Below are 18415 nucleotides of genomic sequence, written 5' to 3'. Positions count from 1 at the left end.
GCTGGTGTTTATTCTCGTGAGCTAAGTCTGTATCAGTCTTACTCACTTGGTAGACACTGCACTGTTTTTCAGGCCGAAATCTTTGCTCTTATGTGCGGAGTGCAATCAGCATTTCAGCAGCACGTAATGGGCAAAATAATATACTTCTATTTAGATAGCCAGGCTGCTATTAAGCACTTGCTTCGGCCAACTCTAGGTCGAAGGTAGTTATCGTTTGTCGAACTCAAATCGAGGAGCTGAATTCAGCAAACGCTGTTCACCTTGTATGGGTACCTGGCCATTCTTCTATCGCTGGAAATGAATTGGCTGATGAGTTAGCTCGCACTGGAGCATCACATGACCTCATTGGCCCTGAGCCAGCTATTCCGATATCGAAGTGTTGGGGTAAAGCTTCAGATTCAAACCTGGGCTGCCACTCAACACAGACAACACTGGAATAGTTTGGAGTCATGTCGTCAAACCAAATTGTATTGTACTGAGCCATCTCCAAGGGTGGCGAAGTATCTTACAAATCTGTCAAAGCAGAATTGCAGCATTCTGGTCAAAGCATTGACTGGCCACTGCCGACTCAGCTAGCACATGGCGAATATTCAGCAAGCTGATTCATTTGCATGTGATAGCTGTGAATCCGTTTATGGAACTTCGTATCATTTGATATGTAACTGTCCAGTTTTTGCGCAACTGCGTTTCCGAGTTTTCGGTAAACACTTATTAAGTGAAACTGATTTCAGAAAACTGAATCTTCAGGATATTCTGTTATTCTTAACCCGCTGTGGTAAAGAGCTATAGGCTCTCTTTCGCTTTATGCGTTAATACAGTGCCCTTTTCAGGGCGCTGTTTGAACCCATTGTGGTACGCTTGTGCGTTAGTACCCTCTTCCAGGGTATTTTTTCTATTTCCCTACCTGTCCCTATCCCCATCCAAATCCTTTTTCCTTCCTTTTCCCTCAGGTAGATGATGAAATAGGCTGTTATTTTGGCGATAGCACACATGTCCCAAATGGAGGATAACGTGCCCCTGGAGCCGGCCTTCTGATACCTGATACCTGATGGCATCGAAAGGCACGTTGGCAAAGGCACCTTCGATATTTAAGAAAACACCCAAGTGGGATTGCTTTTGAGCGAATGCCTTCTCGATATCGAAGTTGTTTAACTTTATGTAAAAGAGTCACAGTGGACTTTTCAGATTGGTAAGCATGTTGGTTCACATGAAGAGGCACATTGGCTAGATGAACATCACGAATGTGATGATCGACAATGCGTTCTAAGCATTTCAGAAGAAAAGAGGTCAAACTGATAGGTCTGAAACTCTTTGCTTCTTCATACGACGCACGACCCACATACAGTAATATCCCGCCAGGATTTGGGAATATACCCTGTAGCAAAACTGCAAACAAGTAGTTGTTTCACTGTGACAGGCTTCACTGCTGCTGGGCTACCGGTATTCTTACTTGTGTTGTTGTTAACTCAATCGGACTTGATTCTGTATCGCTCATCGTTTACGTTAATTTTCCGTTGAAACTGGCCTTGAAAATCTGGAATGAAACTTGTGTAGTACGATCGTCTATATTTTGTACGTTTCTGCGATATTAATCTTCCATTGCAGTTACCGTTGTGACGAAAAATTGCAGTTATATTGATCATCGAAACTCGCCATGGAGAGTGTAGAATTAGCATTTAAGTTAAAATACACATAAATAAAAATGAAAAAAAAACTCGCCATGGAGTGCAAAAAGTGCCTTCTTCCAGTGGTTACAAAAGATCAACCGTATGTATACTGTAATGCATTGTGCGCCGCAGTTCACCATGCCGCTTGTGTTGGATTGAATACTGCCGAGCTTGCTGCCGTATCACCGCCGCACAAGAATATTTGTTGGATGTGCGACGAGTGTTTAGTTGAATTTGTACAATGGAGGAAAGAACGAAATGAGAAAATGAATGAGCCGATCGCCGCAACTGCTCCAGAGCACAACAAGCCTAAATGCGTACTACAACGTGACGTTGATGAGCTGAAAGCTGAAGTAGATTCAATACTGTCGGTGATTACGTCGCATGAGAATAATCACACGGATGCCTGGGTACGACACTCGACACCGAAATCATCGCGACCAATGGAATGTCGATCGAGTGAAATGACAAATGCATCCGAAACTGCGAGTCGGTTACCTGATTCGATATGTGAGAACGCTAACGAATATCGATGGAAGCGTTTCGGAAGAAGATGTGCAACTCATGGTTTGTCGCTGCTTGGGCGCACGTGATAATAAATGCATTAATGTTAGGAAATTAGTTCCGCGATGGGTTGACTGCAGTGCATTCAACTATATCTCCTTCAAAATAGTTTTAAATCGTTAATGGAAGTCTGTCGCGATGATGCCATCTACTTGGCCTAGAAACATTAGATACCGAAAGTTCAAAAAGATGAGACTCCCGTGGAAACCCGATATTTTGTAATCAGTTTCAATATTGTAAATAATGTGATTTGATGGAAAATGTGTTTTTTTTGTATTGATTTTTTTTATTACTGTTTTAAGTCATTTGTTGTAAATAGGAAAATGATACTTGTTGTGTGAATTTGTACACTATTTATAGTTAACGTGTCGCATCTTCTCATTTGAGTTTTTTTTTCTGGAAAGTTATCGAGATTGTTCAATGTTTTTGTACCTTAGATTTAAGTCACATCATTGGGGCATACACAAGCCTGTTTGTGCTAATAAACAAATAAACAAAAACATGTTTGAAATGATCAAATCCCTTCTAAAGTAAAATATTATAAATCCCATTTGCCCCAGGAGATTTGAAAGAAGCAAAGCTATTAAGTGCCCATTCAATCGATTCTAAGGTTATGATACTCCGAGCCGAAGCTTAATAATCATAACTACAAAAAAAGACGTCAGGTTCATCCGAAGATGTAATATGCACACACATACGGGGAAGTGTGTACTGAATAAACATTCCGAAACTTCCTCATCAGAGGCAGTCAGATCGCCATTTGGCAAACGAAGTTCGTTCACTTGAAAATCCTTAGATTTTGCAACGATTTTGTTCAATCGACTGGCTTCAATCAGACTGGAAACATTTGTGCAAAGGTTTTTCCAGCCGGATCGTTCAGCAGACCGAAAAGCTTTCTGGTAGGCCTTGCGAGCTACCTCTTTACCAACTCTTTCTACATTGTTTCCTGAGCTTCGCCAGATCAGAGTTCCACCAAGGGGTTCCTCTTGTGGTCTTCACAGACCGCAGAGGGCAAGCTTCTTCAAAAGCTTCCATGATGAAGGCTGTTGTAGTATCAACGGCATCATCGAAATCACTTGGAGTGTCAATTGATGGTGAGTATCCATGAAATTTGACTGCAACCAAATCGGTAAAGAGATCCCAGTTGGTTGACCGAGGGTTCCTGAAACGCAAAGTTTGCGAAGTATTCACATGTTCAAACAAGATGTAGCGATGGTCAGATAAAGATTCTTCAACTGGCACATGCCAATTGGTCAGCTCGTGACTAATTCTGCTAGAGCAAAGCGTAATGTCTAACACTTCCTCTCTACCATGAAGGTTGGGCGGTTGCCTATGTTAAGTAATCCAAGATCTGTACTACTTAAGTATTCCATCAAACTGGAGCCTCTCAAATTGATGCCTGAGCTGCCCCAGATTATATGGTGAGCATTAGCATCACTGCCAACAATTAGCGGAAGGCCTTTTGAAGTGCAGTATGCAATGACTTGCTTGAAAGCATCCGTAGGGGATGGTTAATCATGCGGTAAATAAACCGAACAATAAACGTATGACCTGTTGAGGTTTCCAACAGATACATCGATTGTGATAGCACATACATCTCTAGTAGTTAGTTCAGAGATGAGTGTAGCAACGATTGCGTTGTTCACAAGCACACATGCACGAGGCATGACACGTGAGTTTGCCATTTCATTTTTACTGAAAGTAGCATACACCGGATTCACAAGGTTTCCTAGATAGAAATTCCCCTTACGAAAGTTATGTTCTTGGACTTACGCCACTTGGGCTGTACCATTTTGCATAAGTCTACAAAGATTGATCGTTGCTGTTGTGCTGAAGGTTGATCTGAGCTATCCTAACCGTAGCCACTACCCAAACTAGGCAAGATTAAACTCTTAACAATCACATCACAAAAAGAACAGCAACGAAAAAGCCAGATCGGTATCGATTTGAGTGCGCCGAAGGCGAGGATGCACAGAATACACTGTGTAAAACGCATAATGCGAAACCATATCCCTTTCGTGACGGACCATAAAATAATGATTATCTCAAATTTTCTCTTATAAACTTAACGTCATCTAGAATAAAACTTTATTTACTTCGGCTACTTTATCCACCTATGCACTTTTTGGGGATATATTCAATTGTGCTGGTCCGTCCTCAAGCCGGTCGAGGCTCTCTAAGTAATTGCTATTAATTGCCTACTTTTAGGCGTTTTTTGGTACTGAAGATTTATTATAATTTTTAAATCACTGCAAAGTGTTAGTTTGTAGAAATTAAGACGTATAATTTTAAATCTAGGAACACGAGATCAGCTTGACAGCGTATTCAAATCATAGAAGTGAATAAAATGAAGATAATAAGGACAGCAAATCCCTGTTCCAATCTAATCCATGATTTCAATAATCTGGAGTAATATTTTTCACCCAAGTATTCAAAGTTCCTTAAAAAATTCGTACAAGCTGGAATCGTGTTCCTTGAGTTGAAATTATACGTCTAAGTTTTTACAAACTAACACTTTGTAGTGATTTAATAATTGAAATCAATCTTCTATACCATAAACATCTGGCGAACCGCTGTTAAACCATTCCCGTATTTCGTGAAATTCGTCTGTTTAAATCCTACTTTTTTAGATCAGCCTACGTATATCAATCGCCGTCATTTGTTACGTACATCGATGCTTCCTGACAATAAGATCTGAAGTTTAATCACGGCAGTTAATTAATTGTGGAACCGAACATCTACACCGCCACCATTGTTTTCACTCAACCACAACAGCCACCGTCGACGCACGAGATGAAAGAAAAAACTGAAACGATTTGTTCGAAGTGTTGTATGGCCATCGCTCATGATCAAACGTATACAATATGCCAAGGGTTTTGCACAGATGCGTATCATGCAGATTGTGTGGAGATAGATGATGCAGATGTGATCAAACTTGAAAGGAATCGATGTATGTGGTGGATGTGTGAAAAATGTAGTACCGCTATTGAAATACGACTGTATGGTTGACTCTCTCGATTAACGGCTACGCAGTCTTGGGATTTAAAAAACGAGCTGTTTTATTCACCCGACGTTTCGACACGGGGATAGTGTCTTCCTCAGGGGGAAACTGTAATTGGTATTTTGGTTTTGAACAATTTTGTCTTAACATAAATTTGCTCAGTTACTTACATAATTACTATCGTTTTTTGTCAATTGTTTTGTCTAACTGTAACTGTCCCTTTTTGTGTCTTTTTTTGGTACATGCTGTAAAGTTGGTGTGCGGTTTATCAATTAATTATGTCCTTTAAAACTATAACATTAAAATATCTTACATTTCGGAATCACTTTCAGTTTAACGGTTTTTTCGCAATGGCGAAAATTTTCCCTCTTTAGCATACCCCTTTATTCGGACCGTTTATTTTGGTAGCGGTGATGCCCTATCGGAATAATCTAACTTTCGTCTAAATTGTTTTCGTTCCTCGATTTGTTGTGTTTGTCAATGTTCCTAACACTGTGTAGTATCACTGCGTATGTCGTACTTAGCCTGTCTATGTCTGTTCTTTTATTGACTGTGTGTTCTGTGTTAGCAATGTGGCACATTTCTAGGAATGGAAGTGTGGGTTGTTTGTGACTGTGGTCTACAATTTGTGTCTGGTCTAGGTTGAATCGATGGTTATAGTCTACGCAATGTTGTATTAGTGCGGTTGTTGCTTCAACTAATGCGGTGGTCGATGTTTCAGTGTTTGTGTTGTCATTAATCATTTTGTCCAGTTTGTTTACATTTGATCTATGTCCAGTAGGGCAGTTCAGACTTTAAACATGTCAAAAATTCAAAGCTCCCATATGTTCATTACAATCCTTGGTGTAAAACTAGAGCCCTGTCAAATTTTCAGTCATTTCGGTGGTGATTTAATGGTGGCCCAAAAGCAAAATAGGTTTATATGGGAATTACTATGGAGAATTTTCAAAAAAGGTTATCCACGCTGTAGAGCAATACATAGATGACGTCATAGGGTCAAAGCCGAATTGAATTTTTCAGATCTCAATGATGAATGTTGCCGAAGACCGGAACTTATTTCGATAATCGGGTAAAAAGTTATTCAGCAAATTCTCACTCGCATGCGCATCTTCATACACGATGCCCTACAAGGTGTGCAAGAAGGTAACACGCATACTATGATTGCGTGTCAATCGTGTGGATAGAGCTGTGGTCCTCTGTTCAAGCATACATGGACGATTATTGATAAATAACTTTTGTCTCGTGAGTCGAAACGAGTTGCGGTCTTCGGCAACATTCATCATTGAGGTCTGAAGAATTCAATTCGGCTTTGACCCTATGACTTCATCCATGTATTGATGCTCTATAGCGTGGAGAACCTTTTTTGAGAATTCTCCATAGTAATTCCCATATAAACCTATTTTGCTTTTGGGCCACCATTAAATCACCACCGAAATGGCTGAAAATTTGACAGGACTCTGGTTTTGCACCAAGGATTGTAATAAACATATGGGAGCTTTGAATTTTTGACAAGTTTATAGTCTGAACTGCCCTAATGTCCAGCTAATCTACGCTGCAAATTATTTCTCGTCATACCAATATAGAAGTTGTTGCAGTCGTTACAGGGAATTTTGTATATAACATTACTAATCTCTTCTTTTCTTTTAGGATATTTAACTTTGGTGTGGAGATCGTTAATTGTACGTTGCTGTCTGGTCGTAATGGAAATGTCGGAATAGTCTTTGGCAAGGATTTTTGTTATTCGTTGGGATAAAGTTGGTATGTAAGGGAGGGATCTGTATGTTTTTTCTTGTTCTGTTTCAGGTTGACTTGGGTTTACAGTAGACGTTCGATAAGTGCAACATGTTTACGTTTCACTAACCGAATGAAATTCGATAACTGCAACAACTGACAGACGTCACATTACTGTCAGTTGCTGCAGAATGCAACCAATGTGCATACGAAAAACATCGCATTGCAACAAAAGTGTATGCGAAAAACATCGCATCGCTTTTGACATTTCATTTTGACGGATAGCGGAGCGATAACTGCAAAATTGTTGCACTTAGCGGACTTGCAGTTGAAAAGCATTGCAGTTAAAGCGTTTGCACCGAACGAACGTCTACTGTACTTGCATGTTGGCGTCGAGGATGGATCCTGTGGTTGTCTGATGATCGAGGGCGGGATTATGAAAATGTTATTAATAAGTTTAAATTTTCACCTATATCCCTTTCGTGACGAACCAGCACAATCGTGCTGTTTTTCGGCATTGGTTTTACACATTTTTTCAATTGCTTTTTCCTCAAAATATGTGATGTAAATAGCTTTTATGATCGAGTTATTACTCTAACTTGTAAATACAAGCCTTAGCTTTGATTGGAATTGTTTATAAAAAAAACGCCACGATAAGTTTAACAAAAAGTAAACAATCACCCTAGAAGTTGAAAAAAATTATCTGTCGTATTTTTATAAATATTTGTTTAATCCAAGTATGCAGGCATAAAAATCGATAGAAAAAGAGTAGTTCTGCAAAACGGTGAAGAAAAAGTGGTGCTTTGTTGAAAAGCACAAGATTTCTGAGTGGTCAAAGTGGGTCCAGCACAATTGTGCTGTTCCGTCCCCAAGGCGGTCCAAGTTCCATCGGTAATTTCCTATTCTTAGGCGTTTTATTGTTTATTGTTTATTTATTTAATTCAACGGACTCTATATGGTCTAATTGAATACTTAAAACTAATTAAGAGCTCTAACATATTTAGCAACATATGAATGAAAGACAACATTTAAACAATTGACAAGCTTTTCCGATCCATAACATACATAATTACTAAAACAGCATAAGACACGGATAGACAACCAAAACGAATATCAATGACAAAGTATTTTCCAAACAAAGGCAACGTTTAACACAATTCAACGTAATATTCCTGATGTAATTTTAAGTGTTTACGGTTCTCATAAATCGTAGTTGTTATGAAACTCCCTGAAGTGAACACCCGCGGGCCAAGTAGATGGTAGCATCGCCACGTCTTTGTAGTCTGCATCGATCCCAATTTCAAAGGACACGTACGGCAATCTCTTTATCCTTCCAGTCTGCTACAAGCTTCTTCACTATAATATCGCTGGATCCGATTGAAGTTGACACCAACCCGTGCATTTGACTTTCGCTTACAGTGTTTTTCAAGTGCGTGAAGAATAACCAAAATTTCTCATGCGACACAGGGGGCACAGAAGCATTTCTAGTAGCAGTAGAACACTTCGAGCCATGCATCAGCTTTTCATTGCACTTCGGGGATGCTCGTGCTATAGGAGGGCAATCATGAATCGATGTCGTAGCAGTGAGATTGCTCTGTTCGGCTAAAGTACGTTGAATAATCGAGATTTCCTTTCTCAGTTCCAAAATATCATTCTTCGTGGCATGCCCTTGAGCAGGTACATCAAAGGTTTGTTCGCGTTCAGTAGAAAAACTCGACCGTTTCAAAAGCAGGCACTTGTCATTACGTATTTGCTTCATTATGGCACTACATTTCTCTCTCGCTTAACGGCTACGCAGTCTTGGGATTTAAAAAACGAGTTGTTTTATTCACCCGACGTTTTTTTTTTTTTCCTTCTAAACCATAGGGGGGATAAATCTGCTCATCAGACACCCTAACAGGAAGGTTAGGGTAGTGTGGGGATGAGGCCGTCTTCTACAATGCCGGTAGAAGCCAGGACTACTCTCTCCTCGACCCACTAAAACACATTCCTATGGTCGCCAAACCCTACGTCTCTCCGGAACCACCAAGAAGGTATTGCTTCAGAGAGGGGCTAGTGCATATCGCACCCTCAAGGTTAGCTGCCGTAGCCTAGCAGCAACGAACATCGATGACTCGCTCGGGAGAGTCCATCACGATAGCATGCTGGCGCTTAGCCAGTTTCCCGAGTGGTCCTAGCCACTCCCTTTGTCCTCGGAAGGCGGGCAGGGTCAACCCCGCCCGCGCCCTACTGCTGAGCGGACATCAAGAACTGATGCCCACGTGCAACCCGATCTGACCTGCCCGCAAAGGAAGGGTATCACTACCCTTCAGGCCCTATCAGATGCACCCGTAGGTTGCAGACAGCAGGATCTCACCTACCCCAACCCTTGCCGGGGACCCCTTTCCAACCGCGGGCTCAGATCCAACCCAGTAGACCGACGCCACGACAGCACCGCTACCGGGACTTCCTCTCCGCGGCCACTTAATCGCTGTAAGGGTCGATCTCGACCGCAGGGCACCGGTATGACCTACGAAGCCGACTTCGAACCCCTGGACCACCTCTTGTACTGCATCTGGACTAGCCATTCTCCGAGTCCACGCACCACCTCCTCTGTAGCTCCCAGACGATAGCCGTTGAAACGGCATTCCAGCTAATCTCATCCCTACACATTCTCTGGACCAAGTTGTCCGGAGTTGTGTCCTCCCAGCATGTGGCAAGCATGCGGTCACGCATTGTGCGAAAACGCGGGCACACGAACAACACGTGTTCCGCCGTTTCCTCTAAACCATTGCACACTGGGCATTCGGGAGAATCCGCATGCCCGAAACGGTGTAGATACTGTCGGAAGCAACCATGACCTGTAAGGACCTGTGTCAGGTGGAATGAAACTTCCCCATGGCGCCTATTAATCCAACTATCTACCCTCGGTATCAACCTATGGGTCCACCTTCCTTTGGTGGAACTGTCCCACGCGCGCTGCCATTTAACCATAGAGGCCATCCTGACAGTCTTGCGTATGCCTCTTGTGCCGCGCATTTCGAAGCACTCCATGTCCTCACTGATAAGAATGCTGATAGGCACCATACCAGTAATGACACAGAGAGCGTCGTGTGACACGGTACGGTACGCGCTTGCAACCCTCAGACACATAAGCCTGTAAGTACTTTCCAGCTTCCGTCGGTAGCATTCAGTACTTAGCGCGGTACCCCACGCCGGGCCGCCATACCTAAGTATGGATGTAGCAACACTAGCCAGAAGCTTGCGCTTACTGGCGTACACCGCAGAGCTATTGGACATCATCCGGGACAGTGCCGCAATATCAGTGGAGGCTCTTTTACAGGCATAATCGACGTGGCTACCGAAGGTAAGCTTATCGTCGATCATCACGCCCAAGTGCTTGACAGAGCGCTTCGACAGGATAGTGCATTCTCCTACACTGATCTCCGTCTGCTGCGCCGACTGCATGTTGTTAACAACCGTCACCTCTGTCTTGTGGTGAGCCAGCTCCAGTTTTCTGGACCGCATCCACGCCTCCACAACCTTGATCGAGTGGTCGGTAGTCAACTTCACCTCCTCGATCGTTTCACCGTAGACTTCGAGCGTAATATCGTCGGCAAATCCGACAATCACCACTCCCACTGGGTACTCTAACCTCAACACCTCGTCGTACATGACATTCCATAACACCGGACCCAGGATGGAACCTTGCGGGACTCCTGAGGTTATGTGAAAGCACTTCCGACCCACCTCCGTGTCGTATACTAGTACGCGATTCTGGAAGTAGCTTCCGAGAATCTTGTACAAGTACTCCGGTATCCCCAGACGCAAGAGCGCATCGGCAATAGCAGCCCAACTGGCGCTATTAAATGCATTCCTTACATCCAGAGTCACTACCCCGCAGAAGCGAATTCCCCTCCTCTTAGGCTCGAGTGCTTTCTCGGCGGTTTTTGTAACCGACAAGATAGCGTCTACGGTGGACCTCCCCTTCCGGAAGCCATACTGGTTGCTCGAGAGACCATTTACGCCCTCAGTGAACTTCAACATTCTATTGAGGATGATCTTTTCGAGCACCTTCCCCGCCGTGTCAATCAAGCATATTGGTCTATATGCCGACGGGTCTCCGGGTGGTTTCCCCGCCTTCGGCAATAGTACCAGGCTCTGCCTCTTCCAAGCTTCTGGGAAAACTCCCTCGTCCAGGCATTTCTGCATAGCAGACCTGAACATCTCGGGAGCTTCTGCAATAGCTACTTTTAAGGCCAGGTTCGGAACTCCGTCCGGACCTGGGGCCTTACCTACGCTAAGGGACTTAGCTATCCCCGCAAGTTCCACATCGGTGACCCTTTCCTCATCGCCAGCCCCAGTCCCCGGCTGTCCTACGAAAGGAGGCCAAGGACTAGGATCATGACGCGGAAAAAGTCCTCCAATGATCCCCTCCAACATCTCTGGAGATTGCTCTGTAGGAGCCATCACACCTCTCGTCTTGGCCATAACGATCCTGTAGGCATCACCCCACGGGTTCGTATTGGCACTCTGACAGAGACCCTCAAAGCAGGCCTTTTTGCTTGCTCTTATCTCGGTCTTGAGCGCGGCTTTTGCAGCGGCGAACACCACTCGCCGTTCGTTTCGCTCTTCCTCTGATCGTGCTCGCTGCATCCGCCGCCTAGCCCGTAGGCAGGCGCGGCGCAGGTCCGCAATCGCGTCGGTCCACCAGTAAGCCGGTGGCCTCCCATTTCTAGGGTGGACTCTCCTAGGCATGGTCGCATCACACGCACGTGAGAGCACCGCTACCAGCTCGTCGCCGTCTAAACCGAGTAAGTTACGCTCACGGCGGAGCGCTTCCCTAAATACCTCTTCGTCGAAGTATGATGTCTTCCACCTACGAGGGCTTGGCCTTGGCCTAGCCGCCTCTTCTTCTATCCGCTGTCTGCTGTTGTTGTAGTCGATACTGTAGCGAACCGCCAGGTGGTCGCTGTGAGTGTAGCCATCATCTACTCTCCAGTTCGGACTACTTGTTAGGCCAGGACTACAAAAGGTCACGTCAATAATTGACTCCGCTCCATTTCGACTATAGGTACTCTTGGTACCGACGTTAGCCAAGTCGACATCTAAGATGGCCAGTGTTTCTAGCAGGATCTGACCCCGCTGGTTCGTGAAACGGCTTCCCCATTCCACAGCCCAGGCATTAAAGTCACCCGCTATTACCACCGGCCTTCGCCCTGTTAGCACGGTCGTTAAGCGGTCCAGCATTTGCGTGAAGCGCTCGATCGGCCACCGCGGAGGCGCATAACAGCTACAGAAGAAGACCCCGTTTACTTTGGCGACCACGAAGCCCTCATAGGTAGTAGACACCAACTCCTGCACGGGGTATTTACCCGTCGTCCATATCGCCGCCATTTTCCTGGTCCCATCCGAGGCCCAGTTGCCGTTGCCGGCGGGTACTCGGTATGGGTCCGAAATGATGGAGATATCCGTCTCCCACTCAGAAACCGCCTGACAAAGCAGTTGCTGAGCCGCATCACAGTGGTTCAGGTTCAGCTGCGTTACCTGCACTGTGATTTGTTGCTCACTGCGGCTTTCTTAAAGGCCGGGCACCCTGGACCACCCATCGCATGTCTGTTTTTCGAGGTTTTCCCGGTACAGATCATGCAGATGGGCGGACTCGTGCAGCTTTGGGCCTTATGACCTTCAGCGCCGCAGCGCCTACACAGTTTGCGCCTGTCGGGGCCTTTGCAGTCCCACGACTTGTGTCCTGGTTCCAGACACCTGAAGCAAACCTCAGGTGGCTCGTGGAATGTCAGGTGACATACACACCAGCCCACCTTAATACTCCCTACTTTAACGGACTTTTTAACGTCCGCCACAGGTAGCTGAACCAGAGCTATCTGTGTCCCTGCTGGCCCCTTCCGCAGCCTGACGGCTGTGGCGGCCGCCTGAACATCGCACTGTTGCCGCAGTGCCGTGACGAGCTCTTCCGCTTCGGTGATCTCGTCTAGGTCTTTGACCTTCAGAGTCGCCTCATGCGTAAGAGCCCTCACCTCCACTCCATCACCAAGGACCTCTTCTGCCAGCCTCTTGTAGGCGGCGCCCTTGTGATCTTTCTCGCGCTTAAGCTCCAGGATCATTTCGCCCGTACGAGTACGTCTGATACTGCGTACGTCGGCTCCAAAACCCTCGAGCTTGGCGTCGCACCTCATCGCCTTCAAGACGTCCGAGTATTTCGACTGTTCGGTCTTGATGACGATAGCGTCACCTTTTTCGCGCCTGGCACCTGCCTTCCTACGCCTTGGCTTGGCGACCTGCACTTCTGCCTGCGGATTCCCCTTCTTCTTCCTCTTCCGCTCTACCTTTGTCCAAGGAGGGTCCTCTCCTTGGATCGCCCTGCTCTGTGGCTGCTGAGGGCCCACCATTGGTCGCAACCCCTTGTTCCCATCATTCCGGGACGGGCCGGCCTTTTCAGGCCCACCCTTCCCAGCTTTCCGGGAACCCTGGCTGGGGTCCGACTTTCCAGCGTTACCACCGGCTTTCGGGGTTATTATACGCCTGGCCTTGCGGGCGCCGCCAGACAGCTCCTCACCTGACGGCTGCCTCGCCCGCTTCTGCGAATGCTTGTCGCTTTTGTCGCGAGCATTCGCTTCCACTCTCTTCGGACTACCCGCGAAGGAGAAGGCCTCCGTTTGTGTAAACTTAGACGCTTTCTCCTTTGCGGGTTCCGCCGCTGCTGCAGCCAGCAACGCAACCGCGTGCTCCTGCTTGGCATTATCGACAGACGCCCTAAGCCGAAGCAAGGTCGTTTTCAGGTCCTTGCTTATATTCGACTTAGTTGTCGCAAAGTCGATAATTTTGCCAAGCTGCTGCTCAGCTACCTCAAATGCGGGCCGTCCTTTTTCTGCAACTTGGCTGATGGCCCTCAGCAACCATGCTCCGTCCATGACCTCCGCCGGCTGGCTTGCCGTGGAGTGGACAGGAGCTCCCACGCTTGAGCTGCGTAAGCAGCTTCCAGCACCTGACTCCTCGCTTCCTCGAAACCTCATCAACCCGCTTCTTGCGAAGGGGTTGATCGCACCGCTACTTCCACCTGTATTTTGATTCTTAAGATTTTTACTCATATTTGATTCCCACGAGTCGCACGAGAAAGAATGTCCACCACGCCAGAGCTCTGCATTAACGCGGTAAGGGACAGCTTACTGTGGGGGGTGCCCAGGCGCCCCACAGGCTCCGTTAAAGATCGAGCATCTTTTTCACCCCCTCGATCACTCATTCCTCGGCACGGGTCGCTTGACACCTTGAATTGGGGTTAGTAGTCCTATTCTTAGCCGGCAACTACGCGGCTGACTCGCAAGCGGGGAGAGTGCGTCAGGCCCCAGGACATCCGTCCCTGCTGCCCCACCCGACGTTTTGACACGGGGATAGTGTCTTCCTCAGGGGGAAACTGTAATTGGTATTTGGGTTTTGAACAATTTTGTCTTAACATAAATTTGCTCAGTAACTTACATAATTACTATCGTTTTTTGTCAATTGTTTTGTTTAACTGTAACTGTCCCTTTTTGTGCCGTTTTTGGTACATGCTGTAAAGTGGGTGTGCGGTTTATCAATTAATTATGTCCTTTAAAACTATAACATTAAAATATCTTACACTTCGAAATCACTTTCAGTTTAACGGTTTTTTGGCAATGGCGAAAATTTTCCCTCTTTAGCATACCCCCTTATTCGGACCGTTCATTTTGGTAGCGGTGATGCCCTATCGGAATAATCTAACTTTCGTCTAAATTATTTTTGTTCCTCGATTTGTTGTGTTTGTCAATGTTCCTAATACTGTGTAGTATCCCTGCGTATGTCGTACTTAGCCTGTCTATGTCTGTTCTTTTATTGACTGTGTGCTCTGTGTTAACAATGTGGCACATTTCTAGGAATGGAAGTGTGGATTGTTTGTGACTGTGGTCTACAATTTGTGTCTGGTCTAGGTTGAATCGATGGTTATGGTCTACGCAATGTTGTATTAGTGCGGTTGTCGCTTCAACTAATGCGGTGGTCGCTGTTTGAGTGTTTGTGTTGTCATTAATCATTTTGTCCAGTTTGTTTACATTTGATCTATGTTCAGCTAATCTACGGTGCAAATTATTTATCGTCATACCAATATAGCAGTTGTTGCAGTCGTTACAGGGAATTTTGTATATAACATTACTAATCTCTTCTTTCCTTTTAGGATATTTAACTTTGGTGTGGAGATCGTTAATTGTACGTTGCTGTCTGGTCGTAATGAAAATATCGGGATAGTCTTTGGCAAGGATTCTTGTTATTCGTTGGGATAAAGTTGGTATGTAGGGGAGGGATCTGTATGTTTTTTCTTGTTCTGTTTCAGGTTGACTTGGGTTTACTTGAATGTTGGCGTCGAGGATGCATCCTGTGGTTGTCTGATGATCGATGCATGGTTCTGTTTGGTTGGTTGGTCGGTGGTTATCAATTTCGTCGATTGGATTGTCGTCTCTGGATGCCGTCTGTGTATGGCATTCGTGCAGTGCTGGCATGACTGCTAATTGAGGTGGTGGCTGGCTGTGGCTGTTTCTGATTATGGTGGTGGCGGTGAGGGTTGATCGGGGGTGGGTGGTTGTTGGCACGATGGTCGGCTGGGGGGATTGTTGTTGGGCGGCGAATCTTCATTCTGGTGAATGTTGACGATTGATGAAGTTGGGTGGTGTTTTGTAGTGTACAGCTGCAGCAGGCGGTTAATTAATGACTTGGGATATCCATTCTTACGAAGATGTTGGTGGATTACTGCCGTTATTTCATCCATTGATTTGTTCCGTGTGAGTGAGCACACCCTATGAATGAAGTTTTTCGCTACATTCATTTTGTGTTTTGGTTGATGGAACGACCTGAAATTCAGCATTCTTCCTGAAGCAATGGGCTTGGCGTACCATTCCGTTGTTAACGTCTGGTCCGCGTTTCTTATTACGGTCATATCTAAGAACGTTAGTTTCCCATCCTGCTCGGTCTCTATGGTGAATTGTAGCCTAGGTTCTACCCCATTGAATGCGTCTAGCACTTGTTGCTCCATATTTCGCGGGATTACCATGAAGATATCGTCCACGTATTTCCAGAAGATTGTAGTCTCGAAAGGTAGAGAGCTCATAGCTTTAGTGATGACTGAATCTAGGACGATATCTGCGGCGATTGGTGAAAGAGGACTTCCCATTGCTGTTCCTTATATTTGTTTGAAGAATTGTCCTTCGAAACAAAAGTAGCTCGCCCCCATACAATACTCCACTATTTCCAAGAATAAATCTAGGTTGATGTCTGTTGCCACTTCGCTCCATCGTTCGATTATGTTCCTGATCACCAAGTGCCGTGGTACATTGGTGAACAGTGAAGTGACATCGAGAGAGATCATGATGTAGCCCTCCGGAAGCTAGAAATGTGCCACATTGCTAACACAGAGCACACAGTCAATAAAAGAACAGACATAGAAAGGCTAAGAACGACATACGCAGTGATACTACACAGTATTAGGAACATCGACAAACACAACAAATCGAGGAACGAAAATAATTTAGACGAAAGTTAGATTATTCCGATAGGGCATCACCACTACCAAAATGAACGGTCCGAATAAGGGGGTATGCTAAAGAGGGAAAATTTTCGCCATTGCCAAAAAAACCGTTAAACTGAAAGTGATTCCGAAGTGTAAGATATTTTAATGTTATAGTTTTAAAGGACATAATTAATTGATAAACCGCACACCCACTTTACAGCATGTACCAAAAACGACACAAAAAGGGACAGTTACAGTTAGACAAAATAATTGACAAAAAACGATAGTAATTATGTTAGTAACTGAGCAAATTTATGTTAAGACAAAATTGTTCAAAACTTAAATACCAATTACAGTTTCCCCCTGAGGAAGACACTATCTCCGTGTCGAAATGTCGGGTGGATAAAACAACCCGTTTTTTAAATCACAAGAATGCGTAGCCGTTAATCGAGAGAGAAATGTAGTGCCATAATGAAGCAAATACGTAATGACAAGTGCCTGCTTTTGAAACGGTCGAGTTTTTCTACTGAACGCGAACAAACCTTTGATGTACCTGCTCAAGAGCATGCCACGAAGAATGATATTTTGGAACTGAGGAAGGAAATCTCGATCATTCAACGTACTCTAGCCGAACAGAGCAATCTCACTGCTACGACATCGATTCATGATTGCCCTCCTATAGCACGATCATCCCCGAAGTGCAATAAAAAGCTGATGCATGGCTCGAAGTGTTCTACTGCTACTAGAAATGCTTCTGTGCCCCCTGTGCCGCATGAGAAATTTTGGTTATTCTTCACGCACTTGAAAAACACTGTAAGCGAAAGAAAAATGCACGGGTTGGTGTCAACTTCAATCGGATCCAGCGATATTATAGTGAAGAAGCTTGTAGCAGACTGGAAGGACATAACGAGATTGCCGTACGTGTCCTTTGAAATTGGGATCAATGCAGACTACAAAGACATGGTGATGCTACCATCTACTTGGCCCGCGGGAGTTCACTTCAGGGAGTTTCATAACAACTACGATTTGTGAGAACCGTAAACAGTTAAAATTACATCAGGAATATTACGTTGAATTGTGTTAAACGTTGCCTTTGTTTGGAAAATACTTTGTCATTGATATTCGTTTTGGTTGTCTATCCGTGTCTTATGCTGTTTTAGTAATTAATATGATATGGATCGGAAAAGTTTGTCAATTGTTTAAATGTTGTCTTTCATTCATATGTTGCTCAATATGTTAGAGCTCTAAATTAGTTTTAAGTATTCAATTAGACCATATAGAGTCCGTTGAATTAAATAAATAAACAATAAAACGCCTAAGAATAGGAAATTACCGATGGAACTTGGACCGCCTTGGGGACGGAACAGCACAATTGTGCTGGACCCACTTTGACCACTCAGAAATCTTGTGCTTTTCAACAAAGCACCACTTTTTCTTCGCCGTTTTGCAGAACTACTCTTTTTCTATCCATTTTTATCCCTGCATACTTGGATTAAACAAATATTCATAAAAATACGACAGATAATTTTTTTTTCAACTTCTAGGGTGATTGTTTACCTTTTGTTTAACTTATCGTGGCGTTTTTTATAAACAATTCCAATCAAAGCTGAGGCTTGTATTTACAAGTTTGAGTAATAACTCGATCATAAAAATTATTTATGCTTTATTATTGTTTATTTTACATCATATATTTTGAAAAAAAAAAAGCAATTGAAAAAAATGTGTAAAACCAATGCCGAAAAACAGCACGATTGTGCTGGTTCGTCACGAAAGGGATATAGGTGAAAATTTCAACTTATTAATAACATTTTCATAATCCCGCCCTTATTCAGCCTCAAGTTTGAGGTTGAAGAAGGGCAGCTGATTGTCTCTGAGAAACGCAAGGTCCACCGCGCTATTGCTCCGGTTAGCACAGTAAGGGAAAATACTGTGGAGGGTGCC

At 44.6% G+C, this 18415-nt stretch overlaps 1 protein-coding gene and 1 pseudogene across 11 annotated transcripts in view; one reads left to right on the top strand and one right to left on the bottom strand.

Annotated features, from left to right (window-relative positions):
* LOC134288082 (scavenger receptor class B member 1) overlaps nucleotides 1–18415 on the bottom strand; it is a 682758-nt gene that overhangs the window by 313676 nt on the left and 350667 nt on the right. The window lies entirely within an intron of this gene.
* Nucleotides 1703–2453, top strand: LOC115254438 (uncharacterized; annotated as a pseudogene).

This window comes from Aedes albopictus, chromosome 2 (genome assembly GCF_035046485.1).
Source record: "Aedes albopictus strain Foshan chromosome 2, AalbF5, whole genome shotgun sequence".
NCBI classification, from domain to species: Eukaryota; Metazoa; Arthropoda; class Insecta; order Diptera; family Culicidae; genus Aedes; species Aedes albopictus.
Note: the sequence above shows the minus strand (reverse complement) of the source record. Positions and strands in the feature narration are given on the sequence as shown.